Raw genomic sequence first — 20996 nt, forward strand, 5'->3', positions numbered from 1 at the left:
CTCTGAGTTCTGCATCCAGATTGGCAGGCAGTAACAAGAGAGATGGCCAAAGGGCCTGACTTGGGCATGTGAAGCCTCAAGATCCACCTTCAGTGACACACTTCCTCCAACAAGGCCATACCTACTCTTACAAGGCTACACCTTCTAATGCCACTCCCTAAGCATTCAAATATATGAGTCTATGGGGACCATTCTTACTTAAACCACCACAATGGGACACCACCACCACCACCTCAAACACCACAACGAGGATCTGCACTAACACTTCCACTCACTTCCACCTTCACCAACTCTAACACTTTCACTACTTCTTCTAACTCTTCACTTCCACCACTTCCTCTATCTCTTCCACCTCCACCACTTCCTCTATCTCTCCCACCCCCACCACTTCCTCTATCTCTCCCATCCCCACCACTTCCTCTATCTCTCCCACCCCCACCACTTCCTCTATCTCTCCCACCCCCACCACTTCCTCTATCTCTCCCACCCCCACCACTTCCTCTATCTCTCCCACCTCCACCACTTCCTCTACCTCTCCCACCCCCACCACTTCCTCTCTCTCTCCCACCTCCACCACTTCCTCTATCTCTCCCACCCCCACCACTTCCTCTATCTCTCCCACCTCCACCACTTCCTCTATCTCTCCCATCCCTACCACTTCCTCTCTCTCCCACCTCCACCACTTCCTCTATTCTTACCCACCACAGTAGTGATCTCTTTGCTAATTTCTAGTAACCTTGCTGGTACATAAGATCTACCTACGCAGGAGCTTGCTTAACTCAGTTAAACATTCCTAGCAGCCAGGCAGTGGTGGCGCACACCTTTAATCCCAGCACTTGGGAGGCAGAGGCAGGTGGATTTCTGAGTTCGAGGCCAGCCTGGTCTACACAGTGAGTTCCAGGACAGCCAGGGCTATACAGAGAAACCCTGTCTGGAAAAAAAAAATTCTTAGCAATTAACCCCATGTGTGACTTAGCTTTTCATTGCTATGACAAAAACACCTGAGAAAATCAACTTCCAGGAGGAAAGGTTTACTTGGGCTCCTAGTCTTCAAGATTTCAGGCATTTCTGGATGCAATGAAGCATATTATCATGCCAGGAAGCATGTGTGGAGCAAAGATGCTCACCTCCTGACAACTGGAAATCTTGGAGCAGACATGTGATGTAAGATTCAAGGACATGCATGCCTAATAGGTTTCTATCTCAGGTAATAAGTTTCTGTGCTGATGCAATAAACCAAATCTTGATTTAAGATTTGACAAATTTAAGAAATATACAAATTTGACAAATTTAAGAAGTATAAAAGCAGGTTTACTTGGAAGCAATTCCCAGGTAAGTTCACCAGTCTCAGAGAACGAGGCCAGAGAGGTGTTCCCATGCAGATAGGCAAAGAGAGAGAGAGGAAGAGAGAGAGAGAAAGAACAGACAGACACAGACACAGACACACAGAGTGTGCACTCTCTGGGATTGCTAGGGCCCTTTTATCTGCAGCACACATCTGGTGCACCTGGCAGCAGCAGATGATGACGTAAGCAGCTGCTAGGTCCCCGAGAGTAGGCCAGTGAGATCGCCTATATCCCACAATCCCACCATGACCTTTCCCTCCTACATGGCCTCCTCTGCTCAGGATTTCACAACTTTCCCATGCTGCCACAAGCTAGTGGTGGGAAATTGATTTTCAACTCAGACCAAAACTATAACAACATAAGCACTCCCTAAGCATTTCTTGAGAGGAATTAGGGTGGCAAGATGGACTGAAGCAAAGCCAATGGGGTGACTGGTATCCTCTCTGCCCTACTTCCCCCAATGCCTTCAACCTGACCTGCATCTAGGGCAACATTATCTGGCTGTACTGGAGGACAGCACAGGAAACAGAACTACAGAACTTATGTTAAGTATTGCTCTTGCTTGGCCTATTATAAAGACTGGCATGAGTGCCTGAGTTCAAATCCCAGCACTGATATAAATGCCAGGTTTGTGCCTGTAACCTCAACACTGGGAGCCAAAGACGGGAGGAACACTACTGATCCCTGGCTGGCCAGCATAGCCAATAGTAAGCTTCCAGTTCAGGGAAAGGCTTTTACTGAGCCAATAAGGTAGACAATGATAGAAGGACATACCCACAGTTCTGCTCCAGACTTCATGTGTTCCTACATGTCACACACACTCATCTACACATGACCTACAAGTGCATGCACATGATTACACTAGCATGTTTGCAGAGCACGTGAAGAGTATGTAAACAGAATAAGCTCATTTTAACACAATACGTTGGTTGGTTTTCAACAAGGACCTTTGTTCAAAATAAACTGTGGAGTATAGTTGCTGACCGAGGACAAGTGCGCTGTTTGCCCTGTATTTCTAAGCTTTAGCCACTGTGTTATATAGTTATCACACACTGCACTTGCTGCTTAAAGTTAGAGGTATTGTACATGAAAGTCAGTGTATTGTTTGAGAATGTAGGTAACTGTAGGCCGCCGCCCCGACTCGGCTGGTCAAGATGGCGCTGGCTTCCGGTATGATCTACTGGTAAACAAGTGCACTGCGCATGCGATCACCCTTGGGCCAACTCAGTTTGGCAGCAACCCCTCCCGAGTGGGATATGCTAATGAAGCACTGCAATTCTGACTAATCGAGCACCTCCACGTGCATCTCCCCCCCCCCCCCACCCGCCCAGGACTGAGCATATAAGCAGCTTGCTCTGGGTGTTCAAGGTCCCTGGGTAAATGATGAATGAAGAGTTTCAATAAAGGTGTTGGGAAGGATCCAGTTGCTCGAGTCTTTCCTTGCTGGGGGGGGGGGGGGGGGGGGGACGCGTGACAGGTAACCTATGGTATAATAATACTAAGCTCACCCAGGTTTCCAGACTTGGGATATTCTATAGAAACTAGAGTCAAATTGGGTCCTGATTTTAGTCAGGTTAATTTCTGAAAGGAACTAGCATCTCCAGACATTGGTCACAGTAATTTCCAGCTGATTTCTCAAGCTTTCACTATGGTTTTTTTTTTTTTTTTGGGGGGGGGGTAGTGTTGAACCTAGAATCTTCTCTTGTTGCCATAACAACAGACCTGATAGAATCGATTTAAGGAAAGAAGGGTTTGTCTTAGCTTACGGTTCTGAGATGTAGTCCACCATGGCAGAAACGATTTCTTGGTGGCAGGGACATGACTCAGCTGGTCACATTATGTCCTTAGTCAGGAAGCAGAGAGAAATGAATGCTGGCACTAGGCTTAGTCTCCTTCGTGTGCAGCCCTATGCAGCCCAGGACCCTACCCCACAGAATGGCACTGCCCACATTTGGATGGGTGTTCCTACCTTGTTTAACCTAATCCAGAGAATCTCTCACAAATGAACATGGCCAGAGGCCTTTCTCTTTGGCGTTTCCAGATCCTGTCAAGTTATTATTAACCATCCCAGGACTCATGCATACTAAGTGAGTGCTGTTCCACCAAGCTGTGTCCTGGCCTTCAGGAAACACTTCTCTCACTCATGCTTTGCCCACACAATCTCTCCAGGGCCAACTGCAGTCTCACTGAAAACAGAGCGCCCGTCATGGAACAAATATGGCCATGCAGCAGGGCCGAAGGCAAGAACTGGCTGAGAGTGTTGTGCACATAAGTTCTGTGTCCTGTAGACACTGTGTTTTAGGGGTTCCTGAGTTACAGGCTGCATCTTTAATGCCCTGTAAACAACTATGTATGAAGCTTGGCCCTATGTGGCAGTATTCAGAGGTGCTAGATAGTGAAGGCTCTGAGGTCACTAATGGGTTAACCTATTTTTCTATCATGGCTTAACAGACTGTGGGAAGGTGGAAGAGGCCTCAGGAGGCAGGGGTCTAATTTGGAAGAGAAAGTCACCATGGTATGTAATTGAAGGAGAGGCTTTGTCTCCAGGGCCACCCTCCTTGCTTTCTGACTACCATGAAGTGAGCAGTTCTGCCTCCCTCACAGCCTGTGTGGTTCTCTGCCTCGTCGCAGGCCTCAAAACAGTATATTGAAGTAAACATAGACAGAAAGCTATGAAACCGTGAATCAAAATAAATATTTACCCCCAGGTATTTTGATGCAGCAATGAAAAGTTGACGAACGTGCAACTTAGGCAACTTTAAGTATTTTCTGCAAAAAAAGATTGAGTGATGGGGGTGGTAGGAGGAGCTGAGAATGTTGGGAAGTAAAGAAACAAGAATCATTTTTAACCAAACATTCATTTGGTAAGTGTATATAGTACTAAACTACATACAGTGTTAACTCAAGGAAGCCTAGTTAAAACACAGCTTTGACGCTCGCTTAGCTAAAGATTGCCAACAGATTTTCAGGCCTGTGTGACACAAGTGAGTGTTCAGAGTGATGGCCAAGTACGCCACAGTCTCTTGTTCCCACGGGAATGTGAACATGAGCCACATGGAGCTGACTGACGGCAGGGAAAGAGGCATGTTCATGTGGTAATCTTTTCAACAAGATCTGAACAAAGGCGGCATAGTCATTAGCTTCACAGACAGGATACTCCATGCCCTAGCTGAAAGCTTTTACAACAAAGGTTCATATCTTCCAGAACAGAGAAGAAGCAAGTGCTGAGAGGAAATACACAACTCAGGAAGAATATCATTGGTGGTAGCGATGTCATTATCTCCCACTTACAGGGTCTGTGTATATCTCAAGAATGACACAAAAGAGATGTGTGTGAGTTATCTTTCTGTTGCTGTGATATACATACACCATGACCAAAAGCAACTTATGGAAGTAAAAAGCTATGTTGACTTATGGTCCAGAGGGGGAGCCCCTACGGAAGGGAGGAATGGCAACAGGGGGCTAATAGAGGGAAAGCTAAGAGATCACATATCCAACCACACACACTAAACAGAGACAGTGAGCTGGAACTAGGCTGAGGGTCTAAACTCTCAACTGCTTCACTGAGGTCTTATCCCTTGTGTGGCTGGAGTTTACTGAGGAAAGAGCAGTAGAGAGAGAACAAAGGGATGGTTCATGCCAGCTACACTCTGCATCCTTCTCCTGCCCTGATCACCAGATGTGGAAACAATTCTCCTACTTAAAGGGGAGTCTCTGGGGTCTCTCTGCTGGATTAGAAGCCATGAGGCTGGCAAAAGCATCTCACTAGTCTTCATGTCAGAAGGCAGAATGTGGCATACCGCTATAGGTTCATTAATGTTTGGTAAAAATAAGCAGCTGTGTACAACTCCGTGATTACTCTCCCAATTAAGTATTCCTTCAATTAACACCATTTGAACTCAAATATTAACAAAGGATAGGGGCTCCTTTCTGAAATGTTGGCTCAGAAAAAAAAAATTAATGAAAGTAATGATTTGCCTTCTCTTTAGATAACACATAATCTTTGCCCCAGACAACTTACTTTAGGTCCAAGCAGCTAAACAGGAAAGCTTGCTTTTTTAAAGGCTGATGTCACTGATCTATGCCACTTAGATTGTATTAGTTTGTTGTTTAGAAGGCTGAGTCTCCTATCCAGCTGGGGTTGAGAGCAAGCAACTGGATGCATTTGACTATGATTTTTTTTTTTTTAACTTGGACAAATTTCAAACATTCTTCTAAAAACTACATTCTTTTCTTCTAACATGGACAGGGAATCACATCCTCTGTCCAGCAGTAATTCTGAGGCAATTCATTGGAATCTTAAATAATAAGTGTATTTGGTTCCTTTTCTCTTTGACAGAAAGCACTTAGAAAGGAAGAGGCTTATGGTGGCCCCCAGTTTGAGGAGAAACAATTCACAATGGTGATGGAAGGCTCCATAGTGGGAAGGCACTGTGGTATTGGAAGGCATGAGCAGCTGGAACTCCTCATGTCCCCACATCTTGACAGAACAATAAATAGAGACGAGACAGGACATGGGACTGGGTTAAAACCATCAAGGACATCATCCCCCATGCTCACTTCTTCTGATAACCTCCACCTCCTAAAGATTTCACAACCTTCCAAAACAGATCGATAGCCAGTGACCCTTGACGTTCTAAGTGGCATTTCACATGCAAACCACAGTGAGGACTCAGATATGTGACTGTATGTAGGAGCTACATACAATCCCCAGTGAGACCGAAAGCACGTGTTGCACATTCCTACCACCTTAGACTGAGCACATGGGACTTGGTGCAGATTAAAGAAGCCAGCACCCAGTCTAAAAGGAGAGCTGTTCCACTCTCCTGCAATTGCCGACCCAGTATCTCAGAGACTGCCCCAGAAATAAGAAACTGGTAAGATGGTGTGCAAACATGGATGTTACAATTTGGTCAGAATCTTCGCATCTGTTTGTCAGGTCTTAGTGACTTCCTAGGGCAAACTGGCTCTAGATAGACCTAGAAATATGCCCAAGATAGTCCTTGTGACTAAACACATCACTCTGAACTTTTCCCTGCATCCTTTGCACTATCTCTCTCTCTTGTCAATACCCTTTGTATACCCAGATCTGCAGGTGGACCTCTTCCTTCTCTGCTGACATCCTCCATGGAACTGGGTGTTCCATGATTCTCTGGTTTGGCCAGAAACGGCCAAAGTCTTACAGCTCTCAGAAGGAAGTCCACGCAGGGCAGGTAGCTGGGGTCCCAGGTCTCGCTTCCTACCGTGGCGTTTCAATGCCTGCAGCAGGGGCAGCAGCAGTGGTAGGCAGCCAGTGGGCCACAGTGGGTGATGGTGGGTTCTCAGACAGGATATGAGTTAATTTGGCTTCCCCAATATTGTAACTTTATGGTTTTGTCTTTATAATCAATCCTTTGACTAACAATAGCTGGGGACTTACCTAGAGAACTCTTTCTGGATTGGTCCTAGACAGTCTCTTTTTAATAAAAGCCTCTAATTTACTAAAACCAAAACTTGAGTCAGGCTGGTGGAAGGATCTCTGAAAGACCCCAGACCTACAATACATGTGTGTGTAGGTCAGAGAACAATTAAGAGCCATCCACCTTGTTTTGGAAGAGTCTGTCACTGAACTTGGACCTAGCCGTGTAACAGTTTCCTCTGAGATTAAAAAATAACATTCAGTTGCCATCTAGCAGAAAGCTTCCTAAGCAGGAAGTTAAACAACTCAAAATCGTTTCAGGAAATTCCTGAAATTTACCAGTTTTGCTAGGCCCCTCCCTATCAGAGTAAACAATGAAAGCTGACAGAAGAAATCCAAGCTGCAAAGACTCTCAGACCACACTAGCTGCCTGGAAGAGATTTAAACTAACTGAGGCACCTGGAAAGGACATTTTCCAACCTGTTGGGCTGCCTGCGGGCTGTGCAGTGTGCTCCAGGTTCCCAGATTTGTGATCCCCATGTTGGGGTGGGCTTCGGTGATGTAACTATCTCTGAGTCTGCTCCTGTAAGTAAACCCTCACCCATATTCCTGTAAGGAACTCCAGTAAAACTCATTGGTTTACCAAGTTGGACTTTGGTGGTAGGTGTCTGGTTTTGGTCTGTCATGGGTTCCATATCTGGGTTGAGTAGGTACGCGTGTTCTGTTTCCTCAGGAGAAATCTTGTCCCACAAAAGCTACACTGGCTGACTGGCTGGGGAGGTACCTGTATCTGCCTCTCTGGTGCCATGATTTAAAACACATACCACCATGACTGTCTTTTTATGTGGGCTTTAGGGATTGAACTCAGGTTAATGAGCTTGCAAGGCTAAGCTATTTCTCCAGCCCCTTGGTATTAGTATTTTTGAAAAAAATTTCTAAAGTTAAATCAGGAATAAATGCAATAGTCCAAAGATAGTACCTTCCAGCTATGTCTCTTACGACATGACCTTAGACACAGCACACAGATTCTCACACATTGAAAATGGAGATGTTATTCAGTTTACAATTATAAGGACAAAATGACTGATATAAAAGGCTTTTAAAACCACAGAGCACTGGGTGGCTTTGACTTTGATCATTTTGAAGATGAGAATCTCTCAGGCCAGTTGTGTAACTGGACAAAGCCTTTCTGAGACTGTCTAGGACTCAGAGTGGCTCTAGATACAGGGACAAAATTCAACAACACAAGGTTGAGTGTGACTAGACTTTGCTTACTTTCTTTGTGTTGAGAATTCATCAAACTTTAGGCAGATTGAAATGGTAAATTTATCTGTCGCAAACAATAATTTTCCTGATGGTGAATGGTTGCGGTGACTTATTTCTGTAACACAGCTTCTCCATTCCCAGTGGCTTCTTCCTGCCCTACAAAACTCCCCCACTGGCAGGGCTTGGAAGGAGTGCAGTACGGTTCATTATTCTGCTCACGCAGGTTTTGGGCATCAGGTTTAATTTAGCTGCTGAAGCAATAGGATGCTGGGATATTTTCAAGCCTTTAGACCTTGGCACTGTAAATCAGCCTGAATGTCAGCCAAAAAAAGTATTGAGATGTGAGCTAACCTTATGTCTGAAAATACCATTTAGTACTCCTGTGATGGGGGGGGGGGGGAATAAATGTTGTGTTTAGACTCACCTTTGTGACACATTTTAAATATCAGGGAGGGTGATTTGGGAAATTTTAGAAATGCTTCTGTAATTTCCCACGCCCCTTGGCATCCAGATGCTCATTGCACACTGCAGCCCCACAATATTCTAATGTGTCTTTGGTCAGTGGTTCTCAACCTTGTCATATCATTTAGGGGTTTGGGAGAAATCAGCACCCCAAGCCCGGCTTCAGCCATGCTGGTTCGTGTTGACTTAAAAATCCTGCATATTAGAGTTACCGAGCTGGCTCAGTTGATAAAGTGCTTGCCCTGAGTTAGCGTCACAGAACCCATGTAATAATGCTGGCATAACAATATGTATTTATAACCCCAAAGCTGGAGACGCAGACGCTGAAAGATCCCTGGGGCTCACTTCCTAGCCAAGAAAATGCCTTGTCTCAAGAAGATGTCACTGCTGAGGATGGCATTTGCCATCCTCTGCTCTGCAATGCATGCACACCCTGCACACACATGCACACACCTGTATTTTAACTTGCGTTCTTGCACCTGATTCCTCTGCATACCAGGTTTGAGCATCCCTGCTTGATAACATCCTTTCATCAAAGTCTCCTAAACTATTGTAATAAAGCACTTGCTATTCTCCATCTCACAGACTAAGCAAGTGAAATCAAGGTGGAGTCCATGCAGTGACTAAGTCAAAAACACATAGCAAGTGACTAAGTAGAGCCCACACACACATCCACACACACACCAGCTCTGCTGGCACTAGGAGTGAGGCAGTTCCTACCTTTCTTAGTAAGGGGTCTCTAGAGAAACAGAACTGTAAAATAAATCCCCCTCTTGCTTTCATTCATATATATATATGTATATACATTTATATATATATATATTTATACATATATATATGAATGAATATATAATATCTGTCATATATGATTATATTATATATTAATATAGACATATTTAAGGTCAGCATTAAGACTGTTCCATTTTATATTCCTAGAACTTAATACTACCTTGTAAGTGGTATTAGCAAATTGGTTATTGGAGGTAGCAGGAAATGTTTGCAGATCTTGCACATAGGCATAGACATATATCTAAAAAAGAAAACCCATGAAGGAGACAGGTCTTACTACCTCCAGTGTTATGGAAGGTATGGTTCCATCATATGGAAATTGAGGTTCAACGAGGCTAAGTGACTGACCCAAGATCACACAGATAAGTAGTTTAGCCAGACTCCTTCCATGGCTCTCCTCCCTCTGAATAATTGTTTTTTTTTTTTTTTTTTTTTTCAGAATTATTCACACAGCCTGGACTGCTGTTGGTATCTGGAGCAACATGTGTCTAATATATATTTATTAGAATGGCTTACAGGCTGTGCTCCAGCTAGTTCAACAATGGCTGTCTACCATGAAATGTCAAAGATTCCAGGAGCTGTTCATCCACAAAGCTAGACGGCTTAGTTGATTTTTGTGTATGCCAGAATCCAAAAGCAGTATGACCTGGGAAAATCGTGAAAGAATGGACTTGCTAGTGAGAGTGAGGGCAAGTAGGCAGAGAACCAGCTTCCTTCTTCCATGTTCTTTATTTAGGCTGCCAGCCTAAAGTGTAGCCCAGATTAAAGGTGTACCTCCCCACCTTGGAAGATCCCGTTAAAGGTGGGTCATCCCATTTAAAATGATATAATTAAAAAAAAATCCCTCACAGGTGTTCCCAGTCACTTGGGTTTTAGTTAATTCCAGATGTGGTCTAGTTGATGACCGAGAATAACCATGACACCATCCTGCCCACTGGCTCCTGAGTAGGGATTTTTAGGCCTGTCACTAAAGACGTCGGACCTATAATTTATTTTGCGACTTCCTGGTATTGTACTTAGCAGTTTCCCTGAAAACATAGCTAAGAGGGAAGTGTTGCCAGAAACACAGGAGATGAAGATAATGGAAGTCAAGATCCTCCCTGACAGGGACCATGACTCAGAAACCAGAGAAAGATTTCAGCCATGAATTTCTGGTAACCCTGGAAACCTGCTTCCATAGCAAGGGCTACAAGCCCTCAAAGAATCAGGTGAAGATTAGAAATGTAACCAGAGAGGGCAAATAGAGAGAGCCCTTGAGAAAGAAATCTGCCTCCACATCTATGAATGCTCCTCTGCCAGGCATTCCCCAGGGCAAAATACTACAGCTAGGTGGGCCAAACATAAGATGGTCATGGATGGATAGCCCTGCTCCAGAGTCTCATGCTGTTGTACTGCCTGATTCAAACTCCAGTTACCAGGAGTAGTTCAGGCTGTGCCAGAGGCTGAAAGAACAGACCTATTCAGAGAGCCCTGGAAGGAGTTTGGCTAAAGTGCTTACCTGTGTGACCTTAGATTAGTCACTTAAGCTCTTTGAGCCTCAATTTCCAAACCTTCCATAACATGGGAGGTAGTAAGACCTGTCTCCTTCACGGGTTTTCTTTAGATCGTTGGAGAACCTAACTGCCAAGGTCACAGACCACCATGCCCGATAGCCCTCCGAGCTTGGTGCAAAATGGAAGATTCTCTTTCTCAGTGGGGCTTTGTTTGGAGAGTGTCTATGAACACTGATGCCTGACCTTACTTGAAAGAAAATCCTACATGTAGAGAGCTTTCTGCAAGTGCTACAAGATTCAGCATGGGAGTCTTGTTCTTTTGCCCTACCCATATGATAATTAAGGACTGTGTTATGACCAATCAATAAGCCCTTCTTGCCCATATGTTAATTAGGTTCTATGTTATAACCAATTAGCCCTTTCCACCCATACCCCTAAGAGCCCTTGTCTACCCTCCCCTTGGAACAATGAAGCCACACTCTCACTGACGCTCACTCCCGGAAGTTCCTCTATCACACTCACGGCCATCTGAACCGTGCTCACAGCTTCTGTTCTGTACACCCTCATGTGCTGGTGGCGTAAGACCTACGAGAAGAAGAGAAATCCATTTGTTTTTATTGTTTTTTAGTTCTGTGCTTGTGTTTGTGTGTGTTCAAGATCAGCACACGCTCACCCCACCCCCACTAACCAATTTACTAATACCTACAGTTACAGGGCAGTACTAGGTTCTAGGACTATAAAATGGAACAGATTTAATACTGATCTTAATTTGTTTATAGGCTGATGAGAAAAAGTACCAGTGGCTTGGAGTTTGTTTTGTTTTGTTTACAGTGTAGTGTTTGAATATCTGTTAATGTAAAATGCATTTATTACTCAGTCAGCACTCTTAACCACTGAGCCATCTCTTTAGCCTCTATCATGGACTTTTGTATTGGTAAAATTTAACTAATGTTATAATTGTTAGGTTTGGTTGTTTTGTTTGGGGTGAGTGCAAACATTTGAGGTCCAGATTTCCACTGTCACACTGAAAGTTGCCAACTTGACAGACATCACCGACTGGTAGGCTTCCTGTACTGTGTTTCAGACTGGACTACCACAAAGTTGGTGTGGAAGAGACAAAGAAGAGACTTGGGAGGCTCCCTGACAAAATGCCACACCTACCAGTGAGTCACCTCATACATCACTTAGCAAGACAGTGTGTTCTTACTTAAAGCACTCTAGCAAAACTGAAATGAAACATTTCCCGGGAAAGATAATGTATAAACTATTTAACTTTATTAAATGTATTAACCACTTAACTTTAGTCTGAATTGGTCTATCCACAGATTGTTCAAGTACCATTCTGAAGCAAACATCCTGTGAGAAGTTCGGAGCCTGCCCTGCTGCCCTGTGAGAAGCTGTGGGCTCCTCTAGCCAATGAAAACTGGGCAGAAGTGATGACAAGAGCTAGAAGTGGGTGGGAGGGGCTTCTTATCTCTTTCCCTCTTCTCAGGGACAGGAAGTATTCCAGAAAGACTGGGGTTCATCAGCATGCACCTCACTGCTGACCCATGTTAGACATGGAGACTGGAAATGAGCCTGTATTAATATAAACCTAGAGAGAGATTTAGGAATCTCGTTTGTTATTATGCATGCCTGTCCTATGTGTCTGAAAAACTCTTTTGCATCAAATTCAACAAGAGAAGCTCACAGACCACACATACACAGGGTCAAATTTGATCCCATCCCTAAAGCACTGTGATCTTCCATGAGTCAGAAAAAAGCTACATGTCCTTTGACAATTTCAGGGCACGGATGTTGCTGTGTTCTGTCCCTCTGTTCCATCTCTCTTACCACGTTAAGGACATTAACAAACCTTACCTCTACCTAGAATCCTACTTCACAACAGGGACCCCAGTGCACAAACTGAACCATCATGAGAGAAGACTGTGGTGGGATCACAACATACAGATCTCTTTTAGACTTTATAAAAGAAAATCATCTATTCAGCCTTGCCCAGGCCACCCACTTCTCTAGAAAATTACCAGACACTTCCCCAAGACTTCAGATCGAATTTCTGTAACACAGCAGCAGTCATTAGAGGTGTTACTGGCTATGTCAGATTTTCTTCGGGCATGAACTTTTGTTTCTTCTCCTGTCACCCTCAACCATGGAAATAAGGGGGCAAGGTCAAAAGGATAAAAGGATGCCGCTGTGGATTCTGAGAAAGACGGGCTCTCATAAAGCAGCATCCTTGGGTAACCATGGCAAGGTCTTTACTCTCTCTGGACTTTACTTCATCTGTAAGTCTGGAATAACCAGAGACTGCTGGTCACACTGAGGTGTCTGACTCCAGAGATGAGAGCTTACACTTTATTTCCACATTTACCAAGCCCTAGACTTCCTCCGTGTGGACAGCATTTTAGAGTGGAGCCTTCTTCATTGTACTAATGTGTTACGTGTGTGTGTGTGTGTGTGTGTGTGTGTGTGTTCCCCCTCCTCCTCCAATTGCACAGCTTCAGTAGACTATGATACCTTGAGCTGATAAACTCCTGTTTGCCACTTAAGTGGTTACCAAACAGCCTGGAGTGTGATTAATGTTCAGTACGAATTGTTAAACAAAATAATGAGGGAACGGGCTTAGGGTGGTGATTCTTAAACAATTCATCACTACTTATTCTTTTTACTTTCTCTGCTTAGCTCACTTTCTGTTTTGTGTTCATCTTGGTTCAGCTGTGGCAACCATCAGATGATAGAGGGAGTGTAAATGTTTATGTGTATGCGCACTGTGTGTGTGTGTGTGTGTGTGTGTGTGTGTGTGATAATGGGATATGCACAGTAGTCAGCTATTTGGAAGACACGTCAAACAAAATATGCTCTCCAACACATTCTGTTGAACTGTACATCAGCACCTGCATGGCTATTCGTGTTCATCTTCTTTACTGGTCATCGCCCTAAGGGGTTCGGTAGTACACAGGCCTTTCTGCTGTGCTGACTGCTATGGCTTTATTTTCAAGGATATACAGTTATATACAATTAACTAGCAAAAGTTACAGCCATCCAGTGGTTTAGATTATACATGAAATTGTAATAAAAATTTTAAAAGGTAAACAACACTGCCACTTGTATTTAATTTTGTAGCACGTGAAAGATAAAAGTTTGGGGTTTGTTCTTGAATAGATGTTAGATCTTTCCTTACCTGGACTCTGTATCTGTCTAGCATCCAAAAAAAAAAAAAAAAAAAAAAAAAACCCCAAAACCAAAACAAAAACAACAAAAAAAATGACTTTGATGTGTCTGTTACACTACAGTGGGACTTGCATTTCTCCCAAAACTTGGGATTAGATTCAGAGATTTCTAGGGGCATCTGGGTCAAGGACTTGATAGAAAGCTCTTTGTTGGCCGGGCAGTGATGGAGCACACCTTTAATCCCAGCACTTGGGAGGCAGAGGCAGGCAGATTTCTGAGTTCGAGGCCAGCCTGGTCTACAGAGTTCGTTCCAGGACAGCCAGGACTACACAAAGAAACCTGTCTCAAAAAAACAAAACCAAAAAAAAGAAAACTCTTTGTCAGCCAAGACTTCACTCTGACGTTCTTCAAAAATACAGAGTAGTTCTCTCCCCACAAGCATGTTCAGTGAGTATAATACAATGCAGGATTTGCAAACATGTTCTGTGGCATCTTGTCTCAGAGTCCCCAGATGGATGTGGGAAAAAAGGTTGATTTGGTGCTCTGCTGCAGAAGGGGGTCAGAATTTCAGAGAGAAGCTCAGGAGTCAGTTTTTCATACGCTCCCCAGGTAAAGCTTCCATATGATGAATTGTGAGAATCTTTTGTGTATAGATTACCAACGTGGGTTCTAGAGTTACCTGAAATCCATTTTGTATACTTACTGACCTTGGGCATGCTCTAACCCTCCCTGGGCTTTAGTATCCCACACACACTCTGAAAAAAATACCTTCTGTATTAAAAGAAAAATGAAGCCAAGAAGGTTAAGCATGGAAAGCATGCTTCTCTCCTTGGCACACTGATCTCTCTGGGATCTTGTTAAAATGCAAATTTGGAGTCAGTGCATGTGAATTTGGGCCTCTGATGATCTTCTAGTAAGTCTCTGTCTGCACTTTAAGTAACTACTAGGCACGTTGCAAGTTCTCAATGCTCGTTATCTCTCCCATGATTCAGCTGGGGAAAGATGGAAAGAGCGTGTGTACTGTACTTTTGTTTTTGTTTTTAATTTGTCTTTAAGAAATGCAGACACCTGGACTCTTAGAAGATGCTGAAGGTGTCCCCAGAATGGACATCTAGAGGCTCGGCAGTAACCAGTATCTTGTGTGAATATTGTTTTATAGCCTGTCAGGGTTGACCAGGGTCTCCCTACTAAAAATGCTTACTTGCCATAGTGCCAGTCTACAGGACTCCTGAGTCACCACATAAAAAAAGAAGGAAAATTTTGTCTGCAGACCTCAGATTGCTCTGGACCTTCTAGCAACTGCATGGCCAGCTTCCACAGCCCTCTGATCCTTTGCCGCACAAAGGAAAAGGGGTCAACACCAAGCAGGCCCCCACCTTCATTGCTTACCAGATGCAGGATCATGGACATGACGTTTGAACCTACTGCGCTTTGGATGCCCCATTTATAACACAGGGAAACATCGGTCTGTTTACTCACAAGCATTATTAAATAATCCTAGTACTTTAGGATCTCATGGTCTCACTAGAAAGGAAAAAGCCTTTTGTTACACGTGAACACAGAGAGAGGCTTACAAAGACAACAAAACAAAGTGCTAGACAGCCATCTGTAACTCCAGTTCCCAGGGAACTGATACTCTCTGATTCTCTCTGATTCTCTCTTTTGGACTCTGTGGGCATCAGATATGCATGCAATACAGACATACATATAGACAAAACACTCAAGTACATACAATAAAATAATTTAAAAAATTCTAAAACCAAACAAAAGTAATGCCAGCAAATATGCCACTGGACTCCGAATCACACATCAAAGCTCATCAAAAGTGCTCAGTCTCCAATAGCAACAGTCACCCAGCAAAGCACCATATAAGGGCACAGATCAGAGTCAATTGCCTTGGGCACAACTTCTGGAATGTAACAAGACAATCATCTGCATATTAAGGTACCATGTTCCATCCTCTATAGTTCTTTTTTTAAAAAAATTAACAATGTAGGGGACTATAGAAATGGCTCACCAGTTACAAGCACTGATTGAGCTTCCAAAGGTCCCAGGTTCAATTCCCAGCACCCACGTTATATGGATCACAACCACCTATAACTCTAGCTTCGGGTGTTCTGACACCATCTTCTGGACTTCATGGGATCCTGCATTTATATGTACATGTGCATGCACACACACACACAGAGACACACACATTAAAATTTTTTAACTCATAATAACAATACTGCTATTGATTACATCTTCCAACAAGCAGAACTTGCTTAGAACTATTTTTTCCACTTAAAGCTACTGCTGTCAGACAGTGGTCCCTGAAGCCTCTTGAGAGGTCATAGCTGGTGCATCATTTACTTTCAGCCCTTTCAACAAACATGTCAACAGACAGCCCAACTCTACTACCTATTAGTTGCTTGCTTTGAAAAGGATATTAATACATTTAACTTTTATAAGTCTGTTTCTTCATCTGTTAAATAATTTCTCTTTTGTTAATAATTAACATGAGATTATTAATTTAAAAATCTGCACCAGACAGGTGTTGAAAGGATCAAAGAAAACAGTGGATGAAATGCCCAGTGCAGTGCCTGCCACACAACAGGTACTTGATGCTAGTATCATGTGCGCATGTGCCTGTATGTTCCCCTGGAGCAGAACTGGCATTCTAGACATACTTGGACAATCTGGCATTTAGACAATGATGGCAATGTCATGGTAGACGTGATGCCAGTGACATTAAGTCATTCTTTGTAAGCAGGGGGAGGGCTTGAAAGGGAGGGGAGAATTCTGGGCCTAGGATGTAGCTCAGGGGCAGAGCAAGCACCTCCTGTGTGAAGCCCTCCCTAGAACCACAAGTAAGTTGAAATTAAAGTATGTGAAGAAATATTCCAAAGTTGTCTAGTCTACCCTCTAGTGGTGAATATTTTAATCTTCAGGGCTAGCAAACATTCCAAAATTTGTCTTGTCTCCCCTCTAGTGGTGAATATTTTAATCTTCAGGGCTAATGTGTGTTAAGTTCTGATGCTACTTCCTACAGTTGGTCTTCCTCCACCACACAGGCAAGACAGTAACTGAAACTAGATCCTCTCATTTTCCAGTTATAAAGCATAAAGATCCGTTTTAAAGTGCAGTCAGGACCATGGTGGCTTGAATAAAAATGGCCCCCACAAGCCCATACGGAATGGTACTATTAGGAGGTGTGGTCTTGTAGGAGGAAGTGTGTCACTGGGGGCAGAATTTGAGGTCTCAGATAATCAAGCTATGCCCAGTGTGGCATTCTTTTCCTGCTGCCTACAGATCCAGATGTGGAACTCTCAGCTCCTTCTCCAACACCGAGTCTGCCACGTGCCACCATGCTTCCCACCAAGGTGATAATGGATGGACTAAACCTCTGAAACTGTAAGCCAGCCCCCTGGTCACAGCAATAGAAATCCTCAGACAGGGACCTGGGCCTGTGAATCCTTGAAGTTGAACTTCACCAACCTGAATAAGACTGCTAAGACTATCTCACTGTGGGAGTCTCAGGAATGTCCATGGCAAGTCAGACACCCAAGCACCTGAGGCTCTTCACTGGCTGAAGAGCAGAAGGCACAAATGCCAATAGGGTCTCTTCTCCCTCAAAAGTCACAGTGCCTGTTTAGGATCAGTACCTCAAAGCAGATGGGCACAACCAAACTGGAACACAGGTCTCAAAGGAAATCTGTTCTCTTTGGTAACACTTCCCAGGTTCCCCATTCATGCTCCCTTACCTCCTCCATTTCCTTCAAGCTTGTGTTCCTAGGCTCTACTTTGGGAAACTCTCCCAAGTCCTGCATTAGGGATCTACTCAGTCTGCATACTCAGTCTACATCTCCTTGGCTATGGATGTCGTAACATACTGTGGTGTCACTGGACCACTAGGCCCAGGGCAGAAGGAAAGTGTTTCTTTTCAGCACATTAACCCCCCTTTAACCACTACCAAGCAGTCACTATGCATGATTCTAGTGTATGCATAAAACAAACAAAACCATCACGGTGTACTACTGTTTCTCCAGTGATTGCCCTAAGAGCTGAATTATCACCATCAAGCCCATTCTAGCGATGAGAAAAATGAGAAAACTCGTGCTCAGAAAGTCCAAAAAGTTTTCTGTGTATCAATCTTGTTGGTAGCAATAGTGGTATTTAATCTTTATCTTCTAGGCTTCCAAACCTAAAGGGCCAGCAGGCATTCAGGTTCAAGATTCACCTTTTGAGCTAGAAGAAAAGGTAGTTCTATGATGGCAGCACAGGGCAATAATGGTGGTCAGACCATTCCTAAGATGCAAATATCATCCTCAAGTGTTCTTCATTTAGGAATATGTCAAGTCAAAATGATTCCCCAGTGATGCTCTTGCCTTAATTATGGTTTCCATTACTGTGAAGAGACACCATGATGCACCTCTTATAAAGGACAATGTTTAATTGAGGCTGGCTTCTGAGGTTCAGTCTAGTATCATCATGCAGGAAGCATAGCAGCATCCAGGTAGGCATAGCACTGGAAGAGCAGAGAGTTCTACATCTTCATCCAAAGGAAACCAGGAGCAGACTGTTTGCAGGCAGCTAACAGAAGAGTCTCAAAGCCCACCCCCACAGTGACACACTTCCGCCAACAAGGCCATGCCCACTCAACAAGGCCACAGTTACTCCAACAAGACCACACATCCTAATAGTGCCACTCTCTGGGTCAAGCATATTCAAACCACCGCACTCTAAGAACCAAAGCTCTATCACATCAGACATAGAGTGGACAGGTATGTGGATGATGTTGGAAGGCTGGAAGGACTCTAGGAGTTAAGATCTGGAAAGAAGAGATGGGTACTGAGGAATCTGACAGAATAAGAAGTAATACTGTAGCCATGTTTTCATCTATTGATCCCCAAATATATAGCATAACGCAGAGGCTTATCACTTACCGTGGGATTTTGTGTGTGTCACGACTTCTCAAATGTTAAAGTGCTTGTAAGCAATGGGCAGATCTATTTGAAATATAGATTCTGAGGGCTTGGAGTGTAGCTCAGTGGTAGAGTATTTACCTAGCATGCATGAGGCCCTCAGTTAAAAAAAAAAATCAAACGAACATGTAAAATTCAGATTGTGGTGCAGTAAATCAAAGCAGGATCTGAGAGCCTGACTTTCCAACCATCTTCAAGTGTCTCTACTGCTGCTGGCCTTGGGCTGCCCTTTGAGCAGCAACTGTTAAATATGTGTAACTTATTCCTAATGCTCGTGGGCAAGGACAACAATTTTGCTGCTGGCGTATTTTGTTGTCTCTCGCTGTGTAGAACAGGATGGCTTGGCACAGCCAAATGGCTTCAAGTTACAATTTTCCTGCCTCTGCCTCTCAAGTACGATGATTTCACACTGTGTTTTCCAGCCTCACTTTGGAGATAATTTCTAGATGGAAAAAAATGCTATGCAAACAGGATTGTTTCTCATGATATGAATGAAAGTGGGTCAGATGATAGTGGCAATGCTAGAACGGACGTTGCCTGCCTTGGGTCGGGAGTGGTGGACAAATCATACTGTGGGCTTTTATAATTATGCTTCTAACTAAGATGATTGCAGTCTATTTGGATTTTACAGTTTGAGGGCATTTTTTATTTGTTTATTTTATGTATATGAGTGTTTTGCTTGCAGGGATGTATGTCCCACAGGAGTTAAAAGAGAGTATTGGATCCCCCGGAACTAGACTTTCAGATGGCTGAGAGATACCCTGTGAGTGATGTTGGAAATGGAACCCTGAACTTCTGTGTGGACAGCAAATGATCAAAACCATTGAGCCGTCTCTCCAGCCTCACAGCGTGAGATTTTAAAATGTTGTCTTTACGGCTGCTGTTAGACGGAATTGGAATTTCTGGCACAGAGAACGCTCAGTCAAAGTTGATACTTTCATCCCCAAGAGCTTCAGAGAAGCTAATTTCAGGTAAAGCAGGTGTTTGGACCTCCATCTGAATCCAGAAGCAAAACTAATGCTGACTCTATCAGCCCCACTCGACTGTATACTTTCCTGGGTTGTAAATTATGTTTTTCCTTTTTGTCTAGCCTTCCCTGTCTTTGTAAGCAAGTACCTTACAGCTCACACACTTGCAGCTTAGAAGCAGTGATCTTGATAGGTGCCATAGGAGTGATAGGTCAAAGAGTCATAAGTGATGGAAAAGTGGTTCTCATTTTTTTCTTCAATTCGTGTGTTTTGCCTACATGTATATATCTGTACCATGTGTGTCCACAGAGCCTGCAGAAGTCAGAAGGGGGAACTATAGTTAGGGATGGTTGGGAACCACCATGTGGGTGCTGGGAGTGGAACCCGGGTTCTCTGCAAGAGCAAGTGCTTGTAACTGCTGAGCCATCTCTCTAGCCCATGCTTCTCATTTCTTAATCAAGTAAATAGCTTTGGCCCTGTAATGTGACTTTAAAACAGTATTTGTAGTTTGAAAGTGTTTAGGCCCATCCCTCCCCCCCCCCTTTTTTATTGGTTATTTTATTTACATTTCAAATGTTATCCCCTTTCCCAGTTTCCCCTCAAAAACCCCCTATCCCATTCTCCCCCTTGCTTCTATGAGGGTGCTCCCCCATCCACCCACCCACTCCTGCCTCACCGCCCTGGCATTCTCCTATGCTGTGGCATGAACCCTCCACAGGACCAAGGCCCTCCTCTCCCATTGATGTCAGATAAGGCCATTTTCTGCTACATATGCAGCTGGAGTCATGGGTCCCTCTTTGGTTGGTGGTTTAGTCCCTGGGAGTTGGGGTGAGGGTCCTGTCTGGTTAATGTAGTCGTTCTTCCTATGGGGTTGCAAACCCCTTCAGCTACTTTAGTCCTTCCCCTAACTTTTCGATCAGGGTCCCCACGCTCAGTTCAATGGTTGGCTGTGAGCATCAGCATCTGTATTGGTCAGGCTCTAGCAGAGCCTCTCAGAAGACAGCTATACCAGGCTCCTGTCAGCAAGCGCTTCTTGGCATCAGCAATAGTGTCTGGGTTTGGTGTCTGCAGATGGGATGGATCCCTAGGTGGGGCAGGCTCTGGATAGGCCCATATTTTCTTGCACATTCATTCAGTCTCAC

The sequence above is a fragment of the Arvicanthis niloticus genome, chromosome 27 (assembly GCF_011762505.2).
Source record: "Arvicanthis niloticus isolate mArvNil1 chromosome 27, mArvNil1.pat.X, whole genome shotgun sequence".
NCBI classification, from domain to species: Eukaryota; Metazoa; Chordata; class Mammalia; order Rodentia; family Muridae; genus Arvicanthis; species Arvicanthis niloticus.